We start from the raw sequence: 20,840 nt of genomic DNA on the forward strand, positions 1-20,840 counted from the left end.
TTAAGGGACTTGCCCAGGGTCATACAGCTAGTGTTATGTATCTGAGGTCAGATATGAACTCAGGTCCTTCTGAATCCAGGGCCGGTGCTCTATTTCTGAACATTTAACAATCAGCTCCTTGGCTCATCGGGTTCCAGCACTTCTCTAGAATCAGGTCCTGCAGGAGCCTGGAGTTCTTAATTCTCATGGAATCCTCCAGGTGACCCTGGCCCCCCTCCGCATTCTTTACTCAGCTGTCACTCCCTGGTTCTGACCCTGTCTGCATGACACCTCTTAACTGCCAGGTGTAATTCTCCCTTAATTCTGCACTCAGCTCTCTTTTCTCTCGGCAAGATTTTTTCCTTCCTTGAATTCCACCTGCCCCTCTGGGTCTCTGTCCAACCACAGAATATGCTGGGCACCTTCTGTGTCTCCCACTGGGTGAATGAGCCTATTTTAAGATGGCATGGCTGAGATAGGGCAGGAAAGCCTCTTTCCCTCCTTCTTCCCCTTCCCACTTCTTCTCCTTCTTCCCCTTCCCCTCTCCTTCCCCTCTCCTTCCCCTCCCCCTCCCTCTTCTCCTCCCTTCCCTCCCCCTTCTCTCTTCCCTCCCCTCCCTCTTCCTCTCCCTCTTCTCCCCCTTTCCTTCCCCTTCCCCTTCTCCTCCCCCTTCCTCTCTCTCCTCTCCTCCTTCCTCCCCTCCTCCCCCCCCCTCCTTTTTCCTCTCTTTCCCTATGTAAAGGCACAAGAGTGCCTCAAAGCCGTTCCCTGCCTCGAATGTCTCCAACTCTCCAGTTGCTGCTATTCAGCACTGGTGGGTTTGTCTTTCATGTACTACCTGGAACTGTGGCCAGTGTTTTCCCAGCCAATGACAGAGCTCCATTTCTAATCCAGTTTGAGGGCTTTTTAATATTTGGTGAAGAGACAATGCAGTAAACAACTCTTTGCACCTTGTTAGCAAATTAATACTTCATTACCTTTGTTCTCTGGCCCTTACTTTCTGTGATTATTTCAACTAGCTGTGGGAGGCGATGCTGCTTCGTCCCTCCCCACACAGCAGCATGGAGACACACATACACACATATACATATAGACATCTATAAGTATGTACAGAGAGAGGGCATGAGAGAAAGAGAAGGGGGGAGAGACAGAGAGACAGAAACATGAAGGGAGGGGAGAGAGAGAGAGAGAGAGAGAGAGAGAGAGAGAGAGAGAGAGACAGAGACAGAGAGAGAGAGAGAGAGAGAGAGAGAGAGAGAGAGAGAGAGAGAGAGAGAGAGAGCGAGGGCTCAGATGCTATCCAGTCTAACCTTCTCATTTTACAGGTGAGGAAACTGAGATTAGAGAAAGCGACTTGTTTGAGATCAAGAGGATGAGCCTGGACTTGAGGCCAGGACCTGTGACCCAGAATCCATCCTTGGTCCCCCGACCTGCCCCCACCATGCTGTGGTGACATAGACTTGCACAGACACTCATTTCAAAGTGTCCTTTCCTATTATTTTTACTAGACCTGAAGCTTTTTGGGTTATGACCATTTCCTCTTTGGGTCCTACCTAGATCCCCAGTAAAGGTATTGCCATTTTTCCTGCTTGAGGGCTTTCATATCCTCTCTCTGTTTGAATATCACATTAATTAAGCAATTGTCAATTGAATGACCCATTCTATGAAGACCTTCGGTGTTTCTTAGAAAATAAAAGCAACTAGTTGTAAACACAGGATGGAAAGAATCAGCAGTGAAAGTCTCCAGTTCCACGGGTGCTGGTGAATTTCCATTCTAAGCACTGCCGTGGTTTGGACCACATTTCACAGGCTTATCCCAGGACCACAAAAATAGAGGAAATTGAGTACAGAGAGGTTGCCCGAGGTCCCGTGGGTAGTAAGAAGCCAGGCTAGGATTGGAACCATGGTCCCCCGGGGTCAGATCCAGCCTCCTTGCCCCAGTACTGTGGCTAAGACTATTAGAGCTGCAATGGACTGGACAGGTCACTCTAGTGCCTAGTCGAGCCTCATAATTTTACCCAGGAGGAAAGTGAGGCCTGGAGAAGGAAAGCAATCATAACAGTAACTATAACTACCACTTATGCAGAACTTCTAGGTTCAGCCAGATGTCACTGAATCCAGAAGAGGGCTGGGCCTGGGGTGAGGAAGACTCCTCTTCCAGAGTTCAAATCCAGCCTCAGACACTTACCAGCTGGGTGACCCTGAGCAAGTCACTTAACCCTGTTTGCCTCAGTTTCTTCCTCTGTAAAATGAGCTGGAGAAGGTACCTTTGCCAAGAAAACGGGGTCATGAAGAGTCGGACACAACTGAAAAATGACTCGACAACAACAAAAGGTGCTTTCCAAATATTAATTCATTTTAATCTTGCAGCCACCCTGGGAGGCAGGTGCTCAGTGACTCACCCATGATCACCCAAGCAGAGATAGCAGAGCCGGGGTTCGAACCCAGCTCCCCAGCTACTCCACATTGTCGCTCTTCGCTACAAAACACAGCGAGGTAGGGCAGCGGCCCTGCTCACGCTATATGCTCTCCTGCCATCTTGAAATTCGGGGTTCTTTCCACTGCATCCCACTGGCTTGAGCTGTCCGGCGACCCAGAGAGAGAGAGACAAAGAAAAGACAAATGTTCATTAACAGTCTGCTGTGTGCAGAGCCCCAGGCGGGGTTCCCAGGGTTAGACCACGATCCCTGCCCTCAGCAAACTTAGAGTCTAGTAGGGGAACGAGACCCCAGTGTACATGAAATTTTATATGATAAATGCTAGAGAGGACAAAATACTCTGGGAGCTCTGAGGGGGAAGGTCATTGCCCAAGGGGAGGGTGGAGGAATCCAGAAAGGTCCCCTTTTCACTTCGATTTCTCTGGCCTTCGGTTCAGCCTCCACCGCTCTTCCTTGCAGCCTGTTTTCTGTTTTCTTTTTGGACACCATCTAAACCTCATTCCAATTATTTCTGGAATGACTTTCCCTTGCTGAGTGGGGCCTGCCAAATCCGGCCAGCGCCCAGCTGATTGTTCATTTGTGACTCAGTGGCCATTTAAAGGCAGGCTTCAGACAGTTCTAATGAGGACTGTTGCCAGCCGGCATCTTCTACCAATTACTGTGATTTATATATTTTTTTAAAAAACCCTGCAGTCTTTACACAGATTTATTTTTTCTTTAAGAGATTCTTGGCTTACAGTGTTCAAGAGGATACAAGTATTGGGTAAGGAATAGCCTGGACCAGAACAGCCCATTCCCCTCTGGCAAACGCTCCCTATATGTGTTTAAATCGCGCCTTCGTTCAGCCTTGTTTTCTGTTTTTTCTCCCTCGGCCCCCCACCCACTCTAAAACCACAGAGCCAGCATGCACAGTGGGTCTTCCATCAGGAACCGTCTGATAGTCTCTGAGTCAGCTTCTCCCAGGGAGTCAGAGTTGGCTCGGCATCAGGATATACGGTCTCTCTTCCCCCCCCCCCCATTCCTCCCTCTCCACTCCACCCCCTCCTGCTCCTCGAACCCCCTGCCCGATATTCCGGCATAACATGAACCCGATGACCTGGGTGATTTCATTGGTGGCTGACGAAACCCAGCCAGTGGGAAACTCGCGCCTCACTGTCCGGTTTCGGACCGGGGCTGGGGAAGCAGCTAAGGTCAGAATCCCAACCCGAGGCAGACAGCAGTACAAATAAACAGCCAGAAGCAGACAGACATCGAGTCAGGAAAAACCCCCTTTGTGGCTAGACCATCAGTTTCACGAGTGCCTGCCCGGGAATGTCGGATTCAAGTTCACTGTGGCTGAGACCAAAAAGAAAAAAGAAAAAAAGGTGAAGAGCTCATCTCAGAAGACAGGATCGGTGGGACAAATCCGCTTTTCCTTCCCGACGTTGCTTTTGGTGATTAGCTTCCATTTACACTGTATAGATCTTTTTCATACGTAGTCATTTATGTTACCTGCCCCCTCATGCCCCTCACTCCATTAGCGTGGAAGCTTGTGGAGGGAAGGGACCGTGTTTGCCTTTCTCCTGCCTTTAGCACAATGCAGGACACACATTAAGCACCGGATGCTTGTTGAATGAATGACTGACCTAGCTCTGGATCCAAAGTAAAATCTCCATGAAATGCACACACTAGTTCTTAAGCAGGAGTTTGTAGATTGGGATCCATGAACTTAAAAAAGAAGAACTTGGATCACTGTATTTCAATATAATTGATTTCCTTTGTATTTTGTTTTATACATTTAAAAACATTATTGTGAGAAAGGGACTATAGAATTCCCCAGACTGGCTGCCGGAGGGGTCCAGAAAATCCACACAGAAAGGTTAAGGAGCCCTGGGATCATGCAGCTACATGGCACCATTTTGGAACACGCTGGAAGAGGCAGGTTCAGAATTAGCAGAAAGTTGGGATTGCAGACCAATGAAAGAAATCTTATTCTGCTTAGCTCCAGAGAGCATAGCTAGGAACACTGTAAAGGGGCAGAATTGGGGGTCAGAGGACCTGCCCCTACCACCTGTGTGGTCCTAGGAAAGTCACAACCTCCCTGTGACTCAACTTCCTTATCTGTAAAATGATGGAGTTGAACTAGATGACCTCAGATGTCCCTTCCAGCCCTTTTTCTATGATCCTGAGTCATAGCAAGTCAGAGTTTGGCTCTACATAAGGAGGAAATTCCAAACAATTAGAACTGACCAAAAAAGGAATGAGCTTCCTTGGAAGATAGTAATAAAGCTCTAATTTTTCCTGGTGCTTTAGGGCTTACAAAGCACTTTTCATCCATCATTATCCCACAACAATCCTGTGAGAGAAGAGGTGGAGAGTGTGTTGTTATCACACCCATTTTACAGATGAGAAAGTTGAAGCTGAGGGAGGGTAGGTGACTTTTCTACAGTCACAAAACTAATAAGTACCTGAGTCTAGGTCTTCCTGATTCCCAGTCCAGCTGGCCAGTCTGTCCACTAAGCCATCCCTGAAGTCTTCGAGCAGGGACCCAAAGGCCACTTGCTAGGCATCTGTGCTGGGGACTTGTGTTCAGTTACAAGTTGGGCTAGATGGCCTCTGGGGTCCCTACTGGGTCAGGTCGTGTGGTTGGTACACGAAATGACCCCCCCCCCCCAAGGTGGCCAAGTAGAGATCCTTCTAATATATCACTAAGAGAGATTAGAAATTAGCTTGTGTGTGTGAAGGTGGGGTGTCATGGTGTGGTGAGACTCCGTGACCTGGCTCCCTTGGCCATCTTTCCTATGTAGTCTTGTAATCTCAAGCAACTTCCGTCATTTCTGTCACCCTCAGTTTCATCATCTGTAACATAGGTATAAAACAATTTCCTTGGCCAACTGCACTGGCTTGCTATTAGGAACCCCCCGGGGAAACCTTGAATCACCACAGAAATGAGTATTGGTGTTTCTGTGGTTATAGTATTTTAATTCACTTTTTTTTTGGGGGGGTACAGGTCTGCAACTTTATCAGTGTTGGGAACTCCCCCTTCTCCCGAGGAAACCTCTTCCACCAACATGCATCAGAAGTGGCTCTGTGACTTTGGGTCTCAGAATGTTACCAGTCATAGACAGTGACTTCCTGGGGTCAAACAGCCAGAAATGGGACTTGAACCCAGATCTTCAGGATGCTGAGCCTCTTCTCTATCCAAGCAGCTAGGTGGTGTAGCAGATACAGTGTAGGACCTGCAGTCACAAACACCTGAGTTCAAATTTGACCTCAGACACTTGTGAGCTGTGTGACCAGGGCAGCGAGTCACAGGACTTTTTAGTTTCAGTTTCCTCATCTGTAACATGGGTGTAATAATGGCATCTACCTCCCAGGGTTATGGAGAGGACAAATTGAGGTAATACCTGTACAATGCTATTCAAACCTTGAAGGGCTATACCCGTGCTAGCCATTCTGATTACCCCCGGCAGCCTTTCTTGGTAGTAAATTTACATAAATTATGATGCTTAATTCATTGTTTTTAAAGTAAGTTAAATAATGATCTCAATAAGATTTAGCTTGGGGGGGGGGCACTGGCCCTGAAGTCAGGAGGACCCAAGTTCAAATCCAGCCTCAGACCAAACATGACATTTATTAGCTGTGTGACCCTGGGCAACTCACTTAACCCCAGTTGCCTAGCCAAAAAAAAAAAAAAAAAGATTTAGCTTCTGAACTGGCTGGGGCAAACCTTCAGGCGCTTGGTTTGCTTTGGTTTAATGTGTAAATGGAGGGAATAACTAAACTGTGGGTGCCCTTGGGTCTGCTTCTAATCCTATGCCCCAAAGAGGTGGGAGGCAGCTCTGTGGTGTGGTTGGTGGAGAGAAAGCTGGAGTTATCACCAGAAGACCCAAGTTCGAGTCCTGCCCGAGAATCTGGGGAAATCACTTAATCTCCCTCAGCCTCAATTGCCCCATTGCTTATTGTGAGGATAACAATAGACCCTATTACTCCTGGTGGTTTGTTAGGTTCTTCTAAAATAACAACAAAAACTAACATTTACATGGTGCATACTTATGTGCCAAGTGCTTCACAAATAGTATTTCATCTATTCTTCGTAACAGCCTCGGGAGGCAGCTGCTATCATTATCCCCATGTTACAGGTGAGGAAACAGGCAAATAGGGCGAAGTGACTTGCCCAGGGTCACACAGCTAGTAAGTATCTGAGGCTGGATTTGAAATCAGGTCTTCCTGACTCTAAGCCCAGCATTCTATCCACTGTATCACCTTTGCTGTTTGTTTCAGTTGTTTCAGTCTTGGCCAACTCTTCATGACCCCATTTGGGGTTTTCTTGGCAAAGATATCGGAGTGGTTTGCTATTTCCTTCTCCAGCTCATTTAGCAGATGAGGAAACTGAGGCAAACAGGGTGAAGTGACTTGCCCAGCTAGTAAGCGTCTGAGGCTGGATTTGAACTCAGGAAGATGAATCTGACTGACTCCAGACCTGGCATTCTATCCACTGCACCACCTCGCTGCCCATAACACGTGTAAAGTACTTTGAAAACCTTAAAGTGCCATACAAATGCCAGCTGTCAATAAAAAGAGAAAGGACCCGTACACACTTTTTCTTACAGCAAAGAACTGGGACAAAGTGGATGCCCACCAAATGCAGAACAGCTGAACAAATTAGAGCATGTGAATGAATGAATGTTAGCAGAAAAGATGAATCTAATGAGTTCAGAGAAACATGGAAAGAACAGAAACCATGGAAAAAGTGGAAGCAGAGATCTCGGCGCTGACCCCAGTAACTCAAAGGAAACAACTCTGCCCCCAGAGCTGTGACCAAGCAGGGATTGGCCCGGGCCTGAGAAGCTGGGGCCTAAGGAGGGGGAAGAAACTGAGGCTTTGAGACGATCAGTGATTCACTTGTGGTGGCACAGCTTGGAAATTCCAACCCAGGACCCCGACTTTAAATCTAGAACTGCAAGTTTGTATGATAACAATGATACCAGGTAACATCTCTAGAATGCCACGACACCAACAAATATTTTCTCCTTTGTTTCTCACAGCAAACACTGCCCAGTCCAGCAACGACAGCCCACTTGGAGCTCCTCTGCCATCTGGGGGTCTCTCCTGGGCTGTCCCCCTTGTCTCCCTCCTCACCTCAGCCTCCTGGCTTCCTGTTAGATTCAGCTCGATCACAACCTTCTGCAGGTGGCCTCTCCCAGGCTCAGCAGCAAGCCGCTGCCTTGGCGTCTTGGATGGCCTCAAGCTTCTTGAAGGAAGGGACCGTGTTCTTTGCTTTCTCTTTAACCCTCTATGGTTAGCAAAGTGCCTGGCACAAAGTGCTTAATGAGTGTTTACTGTCCTGTGAAGGAGGTACCAGTATCTCTCTCATTTTACAGAGGTGAGAGGACTCCCTTGTGACAGTGTCTGAGGAAGGATTTCATAGCTGACATTTACGAAGTGATTTAAGATCTGCAAAGCACTTTACATATTTGATGTCATTTGACTCTGACACCCAACCCTATAAGGTAGGTGCTGTCATATGCCCCTCTTACAGAGATGGTCAATGATTGATCCAGGATCACACAGCTAATAAATGTCTGGAGGCAGGATTTGAACTGTGGCCTTTTTGACTCCTAGTCCAGGATGCTAAGGGCTGCGCCGTGTTTCCTCTCAGAGAATGTAGCACTCTAAGAGTTATAAAGCATCGTCCTCCGGTGATTGAATGAGCTTCTGCATGGATGCATTCGGGCATGAGTAAACATGACGAGGAGGCAGCTGGAGAGAGCTAGAAAACAGGGGTGATCACTGAGTCCCTGATACGTTTTGTCCTGGCAATCCCCCAGGCCCAGCCTTGATGCCCTTCCAACCAGGATGCACTCAAGGGGAAGCTTAAGCCCTGTCCTCTTGTCCACTTGGTACCTCCCTCTACCAACATGGGTCACACGTTCTTCTATAAATGAATAAATGGTCTTTGAGAGCTGTAGCGATTTCTGAAGTGCTGCAATGATACGCAGAAGATCAGCATGGCCCCTTATAAATTTTAGAAGTCTTCCTTAATTTTCAACAAAAAGAAAAAAAGAAAAGAAAAAGGAGTTGGTGTGGGAGAAATATGAATTACCCTCTGGCCATCTTGGTGATGGCTCTTTCCATTTAGCTAGGCTGGTCCTATGATAGAGAGGGCCAGCTAGGTGGTGCCACAGTGCACAGAATGGGTGGGGGTCTAAAGTCAGGAAAACATCTTCCTGAGTTCAAATCCAGCCTCAGATACTTACTAGCTCTGTGACCCTGGGCAAGTCACTTAACCCTATTTGCCTCAATTTCCTCATCTGGAAAATGAGCTAGAGAAGGAAATGGCAAACCACTCCACTATCTCTGCCAAGAAAACCCCAAATGGGGTCACAAAGAGTCAGGTATGACTGAAAACAACCCAACAGCAAGATAGAGAGACCACCCATCATGAGGCTTCCACCTGGAGTAGCCTTTCCAGTGTGGTAGGACCTGTTAGGACTCATGCTCTGCCAGAGCTATCTTCAACGTCTCATGATGCCTCCATGCTGGAACAAGGCACCCAAGGAAGACTTTGGCAGGAGCGTGAGTTTGTTTTTTTTTGGGGGGGGGGGTTATGCCAGATCTGTGATTTCCTAGATGTAGGGAACTCCCAGTGGGGCTACTCCCTCTACCAATAAATAACAGTGTCTTTTCTGCAAGCTGGGATCCTAGGTTTAGGACTGGAAGGGCCCTCACAGGTCATCAAGTCCAACCCCTCCATTTGACAGACAAGGAAGCTGAAGGCAAGGGAAGTTCAATGGTCCACCCAAAGTCACACAGGTAGTAACTGAAGCGGAACCCTGTTCTTCTGATTCTAGAGCCAGGATTCTTCCCACTGTCTTGGAGGATTGCCTGGGGCACTGAGGCATGACAAGTCAGACAGTCTTAACATGAGGAATCCAATCGAAAACATAGTCATTTTTTTATAGGGTATTTCCATGGAAACTCTGGTGTAGAAGACTCCAAGGCCAGCTCCGTTTCTACATTGCTTCCCTTGTAATATGGCAGCCACACTTAACCTCAGGAGCACACGGCTTGTCTACATGTTTTGTTTCTCCCAGCTACCTTGGAAAGTGAGCCAGCACCCACAGCACTAATGAGGAGACAGAGTTCCTGAATGGTGGAACACATACACGCACACACACATACACACACACACACACACACACGCAACCATGGCTATGGAGCAAACCAGTCATAAAGGCATGACTGCGGCTCATTTTGTATGATTCATTCTTGGCAATTTCGTTTGCATCATCATAGCTCTTGGAAGTTAAGAGAAGCCAAGGAGATGTTAACTCTAAGTTAACATTCCAGGTTTGACTCATGAAGTTAAAATAATAGGCTTCTTATCCAGGAATAGTTCTAATGGCAATTCACAATAATCTCCCAGCAGCACCAAAGAGAGGAATGTAATAAAAGACCCATGCTCAGCCCCAGACAATTTAATTGGGGTAGCTAGGTGGCAAAATGGACCCGGTGGAGGCAGGACGACCTGGATCAAATCCTGCCTCAGACATTTATTAACTGTGTGACCTTGAGCAAGCCACGTAACTCATACCTACCTCAGTTTCCTTATCTGTAAAATGAGAGAATAACGGCACCCACCTTCAAGGATTGTTGGGAGAATCAAATGAGATAATATTTGTGAAGTGTTTTACAAACCTTCAAATGATATATAAATGTACACTCCTACTATTTAGTTTCAGAATTACTAAAATAATCATAACTCACACTTCATAGAATTACTTAAGGTTTGCAAAGCGCTTTCTCTATGACAGCCCTGTGTAAGTTTTATCATTCTGTTTTATGTATGACAAAACAGGTTTACAGAGAGGGTGTGACTTGTTCTGGGGCTGTAGCTAGTAAGTATCTGAAGCAGAATGTGAACCCCAATTTCCTGACACCAATTCTGGGCCTCTAGCCACCATACCTGCCCCTCATGCTTCGTTTTAAAAACTTAAAAAGCAGTAGCCTTGTGGGGACCCTCAGGGAGTGTCTGATCATGAGCTGGTGAAGGGTTGTGAAGAAGGTCACTGAGTTGGGCAAAGGCTCGTTTAGAAAGCCTCCAAATCCACTAATGACCACTCTGAGTTGATCCTTGAGAGGCCACGCAGCAAAATCAACAGGGCTGAGCTTGGAGTCAGCAACTGTTCTTTAGCTGATTAGTCGTGTCTAACTCTTTGTGACCCCACCTGGGGATTTCTTGGCAAAGATGCTGGAGGGGTTGGCCATATCCTTCTCCAGCTCATTTTACAGATGAGGAAACTGAGGCAAACAGGATGAAGTGACTTGCCCAGGGTCACACAGCTAGTGAGTATCTGAGTCAGAAATACCTGGGTTCAAATCCCGTTTCTAATATTTATTGCCTATGTGACCACAGACAGGTGAAGCCTCAGTGTCCTCATCCGTAAAATAAGGAGATTGGACTAGATGCCTCTAAGGTCTTTTCCAACTCTAAATCTATCTTCCTTTGATCTTAGGATTATATGACAGTTGGGCTCTGATGTACTCAGTAAATTAACCCAATGTGCATCGGGCTTATCGCCCCCAAACCTAATATTTCCTTCCTATATTGTGCCCAACTGTTGAACAGATTGCGGTGCACATCTAGAAAGAACTTCAAGTTCTAGGCGTGTTCGTGGATAATCTGCACACTGTGTGACTCTTAGCTCTGGCTGCCCCCTATGCCGACGCCGTAGCTCAAAGGTTGGTGCTGGACAGAGCAATGTTCAGAAAATTCGTTTTGTGGGCGGCTCTGGCTGACTTCCCAACTCTCTGGGGACCAGCTTCCCTGTGCCGAGCTCACTGGCCTGGATGTCAGCCGGTCTTGTTTGTCAGATCAGCCAATTGATCGACCAATCAGTAGAGGTTTGTTAAGCACCTACTGTTTACCAGACACTGTGCTGGGTGCTAAAGCTGCAAAGCAAAACAAAACAAGCAAACAAACAAAACCTGAAGTAGCTCCTGCCTTCAAAAAGCTTTTGTCTGAGAGGAAACGGGCATGCGTCCAGACCCCCAAGTCCCAGGGTGGTGAGTGCCTTGTGTGGCCCCCGGTACCAGTTCCATGGCAGCAGTCAGGCTTCATCTGATTCTCCCGCTGACCCTGCGCTGCCATCCCTCCCCCCACTCCCCTCTCTATACCCAATCCCCCTTTCCACAGCTGGAAGCAGAACCCAAACAATAGGGCCACCCCAGCTGGAAAGGGGATGTCAATCTACTCCCCTCAGGCTCCTCACCAGCCCAGGAACTTTACAAACCAAAATATCCCCTCCCCGCTACAACTTCCCTTTATAAATGGTCTTCATAATTGGAAAGTAAGCTCCTTGAGGGCAGAGACTGTTTATATTCCTAACACTTGCCACCATGCTTAGCTCATAGCAACTCCTTAAAAAATGTTTTTCCATTCACTAGCTCATTCACTCATTCATTCATTCATTCATTGGCCTTTCTTTGCCCAGACACATTGCCTCTTAAGACAAGAAATGTTTGTCCTTGGTTGACCAACTGCCCAGATTTCCTGAGTTTCAGGAGATCTTGTTCCTAACTGTGAACTTCTGGAAAGAGTCCAGAGGGTGGCCATGACAGCTTTGTTTGGGGGGAGAGGGAAGATTAAGGATGGGGGGGAGGGGAAGGCATTATTGTCTGGGGACACCAGGAAAGGCCTTCTGCAGAAGGGGTGCTTGAGCTGAATCTTAAAAGGAAACAGGGAATTCCAAGAGGTGGAAACCAGGAAGGCATGCCATCCAGATATCCCCAAGCAGGGGATATTGTCTTCTTTAAAGGCATCAAGGCAGCCTTATTGATGGAGAGCTGCATTAATCCTGCCTCAGATACCAGCTGTGCAACCCTAAACAAGTCATTTGTCTTGTGTCAGCCTCAGTTTCCACATCTGTAAAATGATACTGTATGAAAAGAGCTTTGCAAACCTTTCAATGCCATATAATTGTTAGCTATTATTATGTTACATGAAACAGTATGGATCCAAAAAAATCCTTGACAGGCTTGGACGATGGCCTGGATTAAAAACTATGGACAAGAGGCTAGATTTGCCAACCCCTCTTAATTCTAGTTCCTTCCCTCTGTTAATTATATCCTATTTATCTTGTCTATAGCTTGCTCTCTATATATTTGTTTGCATATTATCTCCCCCATTAGATTATAAATTATTTGAGGGCAGAGACTGTCTTTTGTCTCTTTTTCTATCCCCAGACCTTAACACAGTTCCTGGCACACTATAGGTGCTTAATAAATGTTTATTGATTGATGATAATAATAATAATGTTGTTCAGTTGTGTCCAACTCTTCGTGATCCATTTGAGGTTTTCTTGGCAAAGACACTAGAGCAGTCGGCCATTTCCTTCTCCAGCTCCTTTTATAGATGAGGAAACTGAGGCAAACAGAGTGAAGTGATTTGCCTAGGGTCACACATCTAGTACCATATCTGAAGTCAGATTTGAAGTCAGATCTTCCTGACTGCAGGCCTGGTGCACCATCCACTGTGCCACCCAGCTGCCAATAATAATGATGATGATGATGATGATGATGATGATGGCTAGCACATAAATGCCCTTTAAGGTTTACAAAGCACTTTACAAATACTATCTCATTTGGTCCTCACAAAACTCTGGGAAGTTGGTGTTATTATTTTCCCCATTTTACAGTTGAACCTGAGGCAGACAAAAGTGAAGTGATCTCCCCAAGGTCACAGAGCTAGTAAGCATCTGAGGCCAGATTTGAACCCTGATCTTCCTGACTCCAGGCCCAGAGCTCTATGCTCTGTGCTGCCTAGCTGCCATGAAAAGTGCAGCCATCTACACTCGGGTTTCCAAGTTGCCTATACAAATGAAACAAATCTAAGGTATCAGTCTTTCAATATGTCATTGTCCCCTATGTACTTTGGGTTCTCAAAGGCCACGCCTTCCAAGAACACCCTTTTCACTGTGAAATGGTGAAATGTTTGAAGAGGCAATGGTAGGCTTTTGATGGTGGTGGTGGAGGGGTGGTTGCCCCAAGAATACAGATAACTACCTCGGTTCTGTCCTTTCCCTTGATGGTGGAGATAGAGCTATTTGCCTGTCATTCATGACCCAGAGCAAAGTAGCCTCCAGGCCAGTCTTGCCAGTGACACTCATTGGCACACTTTGGCCTCCAATTTGCCTTTGAGTTCAAAATTAAGAACAAAGATCTTTGATCATTATCTTAGAGGACATAGAAAGCACAAAATGAGATTCAGTTTTGAAGCTTGTGACTTCATCCACTTGGAGAAGTGATCGGAAACATAAGTGTACTCAACTGAAGGCCAAAGGTTCAGACTAGACCAAGCAGTGATAGTAGCTAGCAAGTCAGATGCCTCCCAGTGAGGAAGAAGGACCAATAAAAGTTTGGTGCTGCCTGGGGAGAGGTCTCGGGTGACCTGAGCAAAGGGCCTGAGAGTTCCATCTTACCTGGTCATGGTGGAAAGAGTCCCATCATCAGATCAGATAGGTCATGGATACCTCAGTGTGTGTGTATGTGTGTGTGTGTGTGTGTGTGTGTGTGTGTGTGTGTGCTTAATAGAGAGACAGAGAGAGGAGAGAGTGAGAGAAGAGGAAGGAGACAGAGAAAGAGAGAAGAGAGACAGAGATAGAGAGACAGAGACAGAGAGAGAGAAAGAGAGAGAGAAGCTGCCTAAAGACAGTGAAACAAGAGTGTATGGAGGGTTTTGTTTTGTTTTGTTTTATTTTATTTTATCTATAATGGAAACAGAGGTTCACCATCAGGGAAACTTTCCAGATAGCAGAGTCTGACGAATTGGAGCCCAAGGGAAAGAGACAGAAATAATTTTCTTTGGAGTCTGTTAGGGATAGAGGGAATATTTAATTCAATAATTAAGCAGATTGTATATTAAGTGCCTCCTATGTACAAAGCTCTGTTCTAGGGCTATGAATACAGGGACAGTTAGGACTGTCCCGAACACTGTCAATCTGTCCATCAATCAGCATTAATAAGGCCTACTGCATGCGAGGCATTACAGAGACAAAAATGAAAGCAGGTGGTGCTTTCAAGGAGCTTACGTTCCATTGAAAGAGACAATGTACGTATACAAAAGTATATGAGAGATATGTGTAAACAAAATGAGAGCGAGGTGATTTTGGTGGCTTGGGACATCGCTAGGGCTCCTCCACGCTGTCTCTGGGAAGCCGCTGGCCACAGACGTACATCTAGTGAATTTCCTGTGGTGGGAGGGCATCCTTCTAAACCTTGGCCATTTGTCTGGCCGAGATGGTGCTGAATCCGAGTTTCTTATGGCCAAGGGGAAAGTCATTGCGGACAGTCTCGTGGCTGTAGGCAGAAGCTCATGGATGTCTCTTGGGCCTAGACTAGAGAAGCTACACTGTTGTAAGCCTGAAGAGCCCAGCACCCATTCTTCTGATTAAGAATGTCTTTCATCAGCCTGATCATCTCAGCATTTCACAGTTCAACAAGGAAGACTCTTCCTGTTGAGCAGGAGAGGCACGTGTCCTAATGCAGACAGTTTAGGTTGGTTTGTAGTCTGAAGAACTGAGTTCAAATCCTGACTTTGCTACTTACTGAGGGATAATGGTTAAATCCCTTTCTCTCCCTGGGCATGTTTCCTCCTCTGTTGAATGGATCCAGTGCTTTGTGCATAGAATTCACTAAAGAAAAAATGCTTTCCATTCAAATACAGAATTTAGAGATTTGGTGCCAAAGAAACTAGATATGAGTCCCGCCTCTACCTCTTATGGTATGGCCTTGGGTGATTCACTTCCCTTCTCTAGTTTCCTCATTTGTAACTGAAGCAAACAGGGTTGAGTGACTTATCCAGGGTCACACAGCTAGGAAGTGTCTGAGGTTAGATTTGAACTCAGGTCTTCCTGATTCCAGGCCGGGCACTCTATCCACTGTGACTCCTGTCTGCTCTGTGATCCTATGATTAGATGGTCTGCGTGGTCGCCTCCCGTCCTAATCTGTAAACAGAGAACCTGTGAACCCCCTGGACAATTTGGTCCGTTTCTAGAAGCCCCAGACCATGTTCTGATGCTGGAGGAGGTAAAGTATCTAAAAGCTACCAGAGCATGGGCAACAGAAGGAACGCTGGCCTGGGAATCAGGGGGGCGGCTGCTGGTGCAGTGAGTGGAACGCCAGGCCTGGAGTCAGGAGGACCTGAGTTCAAATCCAGCGTCAGACACTTGATAACCAGATGATCCTGGCAAGTCACTTAACCTCTGTCTGCCTCAGTTTCCTCAGCTACAAAATGAAGAGAAGATCAGCACATGCCTTGCAGGGTTGCTGCGAGGACCTTAGCACAGGGCCTGGCACGTAGTGGATGGTCAATGAATGCTTGTTCCCTTCCCATTTCCAGGCTCCCTTTGCCTCCTGTTCCCCACTCAGTCTCGGGTTCCTCAGACATAAAAATGATGGGACGGGCTTTCCACAATCCCCAATTCCCTTTCCATCCCCATAAGAGCTAACACTTACACAGCAGGTTGGCAAAGCAATGTACTTGTCTTGCCTCATTTAGTTCTAACAACAGCCCTGTAAGGCAGCTGCTGTTATTTTACTTATTTAACTTATTTTACAGATGAGGAAAGTGAAGCTAAAAAGATTCAGTGACTTGCCCAGGGTCACATACCTAGTAAGTGTTAAATGTCTGAGGCTGGATTTGAACTCAGCTCCTCCTGACTCCAAGGCCAGAGCTCTATTCACTGCACCACCTAGCTGCCCCTTAACCAAGTTATTTTACATTTGAGGAAAGTGAAGCTAAAAAGACTCAGTGATTTGCTCAGGGTCACACGGTCAGGCAGTGTCTGAGACAGGGTCAGAGCTCAGGTCCTCATCTCCAATCCAACGCTCTCCACTCTACCATCCAGCGACTGTTGGCTCTAGGGTTAGCAGGGCCCTTAGGGATTATCTAGCCCTACAACATCATTTTACCTGTGAGGGAAACTGAGGCCTGGAGAGGGAAAACAGCTTACTGAAAGTCACACGGGTAGCAAGGATGAGAATGGGGTTTTTCTGGGGTCCTTTGCCCAGCTCCCACACTGGTTCTGCAGCTCACCATAATAAGCCTCGTCACCCAAAGTGACAAGTAAAATAATGGATAATGAGATTTGACAAAAGAGCCCAACCATTGCAAAGGAACATTGGAGCAATGTATCACCGGATATTGAATGTAGGTGTACATGTCTCATCTTGCCGAGACCGAAAAGACAAATAATGGGAAAACTCCATCCGTAATATCCCTCGGAGTGATCGTATTATGGAGTCAGCTAAGTGACATGATAATTGTCATCCATTATGGATGAAGATCATAACCTCATAAGTAGCAATTTGGTCCCGAGTTCAGGTCCAGGCTACTCCTCCTTCTCTCCTCTTTTCCACATGCCACAACAGGAAGAATGATGTTTTCAATCAGAGAGGGATGGGAAAAATTAAGAAACTTTAGAAAAGCATATCCTGAATTTCCAAAAGCTGTCTAGGCCGGGCTTGAGTCTAGTCAGAAAGCATCTTCGTCCCTCTCTGATATTTATATTGACAGTGGAAACGAGGCCCAGACAGCCGGGAGTGATTATTCTGTGACCCTTTCCCTGAGAAGGGCTGTAGTCAAAGGTGTTTGCATTCCAGACTCCTGCAACATTCCACCCTCCTTTCCCTGAGTGAGCAACCATGCTGAATGAATTCAGTCATGATTCACTTCATAAACAATTTAAGGAATCAGTTCTTACGTCTCTGGGTTGTATTTTTCCCAGAGTCTGTACAAGGCTTCAAAGCCAGAAGGAAATTCCTTCCTTCTCAAAGACCTGTTTTGTCCCAACATGCTTGAAGAATGTTTGCCTTTCACGTGTATCATAGGAGACAGGGTGGTATAGAGGAGAGGGTCCTGGAGACCTGGAGACAGCCGTCAATAATTAGTCATAAGGTCTTGCCTGAGTCCCATAAGGATAATAAGAGGATCTGCCTCACAGAGTCATTGTGATGGTGAAATGAGATATTTGTAAGGCACTTTGTGGCTTATAAATGATAGCTATTATTATTATTATTTATTAATAATCATCATGTCTCCCTATACAAGATATAAAGTCTTCACTGATGGGGGCATTTTGGGGACATTGTTGATATCTCAGTAACAACAAATCAAGAAAAGACTGATGATTTGGGTCAGTTTTCTGAGGCTTGCAAAGATTATAGGACTTGTCCCCAGTCACCCAGCTAATGAGTGTCCCAAGTAGGGTGTGGATCCAGGATTTCTAGCCTCTCTCTCTAATAATTTAGCCGCTGGGCCGCACCACCAGGCGCCAGTTTTGTTGAGAAGGCTGGCTCATTGGTGGGATGGAAAGGTGCCTTCCCCAGGGCATCCCTGCCCTTTGATGCCACACTGATTTCATTCAATTAAACGAGCATTTGTTTGGGGCCTACTTTGTCCCAGGCATCGTGCTTGCAGCTGAAGATACAAACACAAGGAGCTCAGCTACTATCAGAAGGTGATTGATAACGCAGGGGGAGATCACATCCAAGCCACACTCCCGGGCTGGGCCTTTTGAAGGAGGCTGGAGAAGCCCAGCCACAGCCCTTCCCTAGGGGACCACGGGCTCCAGGGAACCACGGGACCCAGGCCCATGCCCAGCCCCTCTCCCGCCCCACCCCGCCCCCCACTATCAGGGGAGATACAAAATTCAAATAAGCCAGCCCCTGTCCTCCCAGAGTTGATAGATTCCACGTAAGTGGAAACAAATACCACCCCTCTGGAAGTTAAGCTGTCCCACAGGAGGTAGGATTCGCCTCGCCTAACCTGCCATTCTACGGCCTCCCAACCATTTTGATAAAAGTGTCTGTGACGCAAGAACTTCCGACTCCTTCCGCAAGACGGATTATCGGGATGTGCCAAAGCTGAGTCCACTTAGGCAGTGACTGGTCCTGTTCAGTCCATCCAGATGTGCTCCGGCCAAAGCAGCTGGGCAGCCATCCAGTTGCATCATAGACCTGGCTGAAGAGACCGGCTTCATCTGCAGCAGCCCAGTTGTTTTGCTCTGCATAGACAGGATGATAGCTTACATTTATGTAGCACTTGAAGGTTTGCAAAGCGCTTTATAGACATTATCTCATATGAACCTCAGGATGATCCACCCTGCGGACAGGAGCACTCTTCTCGCTCTGCAGAGGAGGAAAAGGAGACTCAGGAATGAAGTGGCTTGCTCAGCCACACAGTCAGAGGCCACTAGCTATGTACGCCTGGGCAAGTCAAGGCCTCTCAGACTTGGTTTCCTCATCTGTGAAATGGGTATGATAACAATGGGCCCCACCTCACGAGGTTACTGTGAGTATCAAATGAGTTAAAATATGCAATGTGCTTTGCAATCCTTAAAGAGATTTATAATTACTAGTAATTATTATTACTAAATCTTACATTTCATCACCCCCATCCCAGAAACTGGTATATATTAGGTATTGCATAAATGCAGCTAGGTGATGTAGTAGATAGAGAGCCATGCCTGGAGTCGGGAAGCCCTGAGTTCAAATCTGGCCTCAGACACTTACTAGCTGTGTGACCCTGGGCAAGACACTTCACTCTGTTTGCCTCAGTTTCCTCATCTGTAAAATGAGCTGGAGAAGGAAATGGCAAACCACTCCAGTGTCTTTGCCAAGAAAACCCCAAAGGGGGTCATGGAGAGTCAGACATGACCGAAAGGAGGGAACAATAACAACTAGTGCTTGTGGGTTGATCTAAATGGTTACTAAGCAGCACTTACTATGTGGCAAGCTTTGTGCCGGTCACTGGGGATGTAAAGATAATGCTTAGACCCTCCCCCGGTGAAAAGGACAAGTGATAAGTAACTCCCTCACAACAGTGAAGGTAACACAGGTGAGATGGGATGTCCGGGCCAAAGGCTAGGAGAAGTCGGGGAAGGAGGGGATCACAGCGACGCCTTGGGGCAGTCACTTGGCCAGCACCGTGAAGGATGGAGCTCACTAGAGTCAGGAAGCCATTCTAATAGTATAGGCAAGAAAAGAGGGGGGCCCCAAATGGCGTGTGTGTGAGGGGGGTGTTACTCAAGAGGAAAGGAGGCTTCAGGAGGAAGAATGAATAGCACTGAACCCTGGGAAGATGCAGGGGGCAAGGCCAACTGAAGAGTCAAGCCCACCTCCTACCTGACTGGAAGGACAGTGAGGCCAGCAGGCAAAACAGAGATGGGAAGGATGAGCTGGGTGGGGTTTTGCTAATGATGCGAATGACGAAGCAATACGATTCAGTGGAAAATGGAAGGAATTCGGGCTTCGCAGTCAAAGGCCTGAAGTTTAAATACTAGCTCTGCTGTTTATTACCTATGGCACTGAGAGCTCCCCTGGTTGTTGTAGGCCTCGGTTTTTGGATTGGATGACCTCTCTAGTTACATACTACCTGTGAGACCTTGAGCCAGTCCCCTATGTAATCTCCTTGGGCCTCAGTTTCCTCATCTGTAAAATGAGGTAGCTGGAGTAGAAGCACATTATGGGAGGGAGGGGGGAAGGAGATAACAGTTTTGTTATAACAGTATTTAATTTGCATTTACTTCACTGAGTATCTGCAGTCCCCTCAGTAGAATGTAAGCTCCATGAAGGCAGGAATGTATTTTCCTTGGCCTCTGCTCCCCAGAACCTCAGACGTGGTGAGAACCTATGATTTTGTTGGTAGAGGGAGCTCCTAGTCAGGAAACTCTCTCCACCAACGCAGATTGGCAAATTTTTTGCAAGTTAAAGCCTTAGAGAGTTGACCAGAGCAACCGGAGGGAAGTGGGGGGAGATTGTAGAAGAGAAACAAAAGGGATGCTGAAATGGAAAGAGAGTTAAGAAAAGGGGGCTGATCATCAATGAGGCGACATCTGGGCTGCTTGTTTTCATCTTTAAGGGTTTTAGAGTAGATAACACTGATTAGAACCAGCAAGAAAAGTTTAGAATATCATAAGGTTAGAAACATGAAGATCTGCTGGGGACATCTCCCACTCTTAAAGCCTGTTTGTAATGAGCTGCAGACAACGACTTGTTTGTAATGAGCAGCGGCTGGCACAGTGGGTAGAGTGCTGGGCCTGGAGTCAGGAAGACCTGAGTTCAGATTCGGCCTCAGACACTTACGAGCTGTGTGACCCTGGACAAGTCACTTAACCCTGTTTGCCTCAGTTTCCTCATCTGTAAAATGAGCTGGAGAAGGCAAAAACCACTCCGATTTTTCTGCCAAGAAAACCCCAAATGGGGTCACAAAAAATCAGACAACACTGAAATGACCAAACAACGGCAATGATTACATAAATAAATTTCTTAATCATTCTCCTAAGCTACTCAGCTGACCACAAGATGCTCAGCATTACCTACAGCTTTCCAGAAAGATTGTTCACTTTAGGGGACTCCTGGACTCAAATCTCCTCCTGAATG

At 46.7% G+C, this 20,840-nt stretch overlaps 1 long non-coding RNA gene across 2 annotated transcripts in view; it reads right to left on the reverse strand.

Moving 5' to 3' along the window:
• Positions 1 to 2,321: 2,321 nt before the first annotated feature.
• LOC110216374 (uncharacterized) overlaps positions 2,322 to 20,840 on the reverse strand; it is a 107,798-nt gene continuing 89,279 nt past the window's right edge. For both annotated transcript variants that reach the window (XR_002326742.1, XR_002326741.2), the window contains exon 3: positions 2,322 to 2,560. This is a non-coding gene — a long non-coding RNA (uncharacterized LOC110216374). The remainder of the gene's footprint in view (positions 2,561 to 20,840) is intronic.

This window comes from Phascolarctos cinereus, unplaced genomic scaffold (genome assembly GCF_003287225.1).
Source record: "Phascolarctos cinereus isolate Bilbo 61053 unplaced genomic scaffold, phaCin_HiC Scaffold_3;HRSCAF=262, whole genome shotgun sequence".
In the NCBI taxonomy this organism is placed as follows: Eukaryota; Metazoa; Chordata; class Mammalia; order Diprotodontia; family Phascolarctidae; genus Phascolarctos; species Phascolarctos cinereus.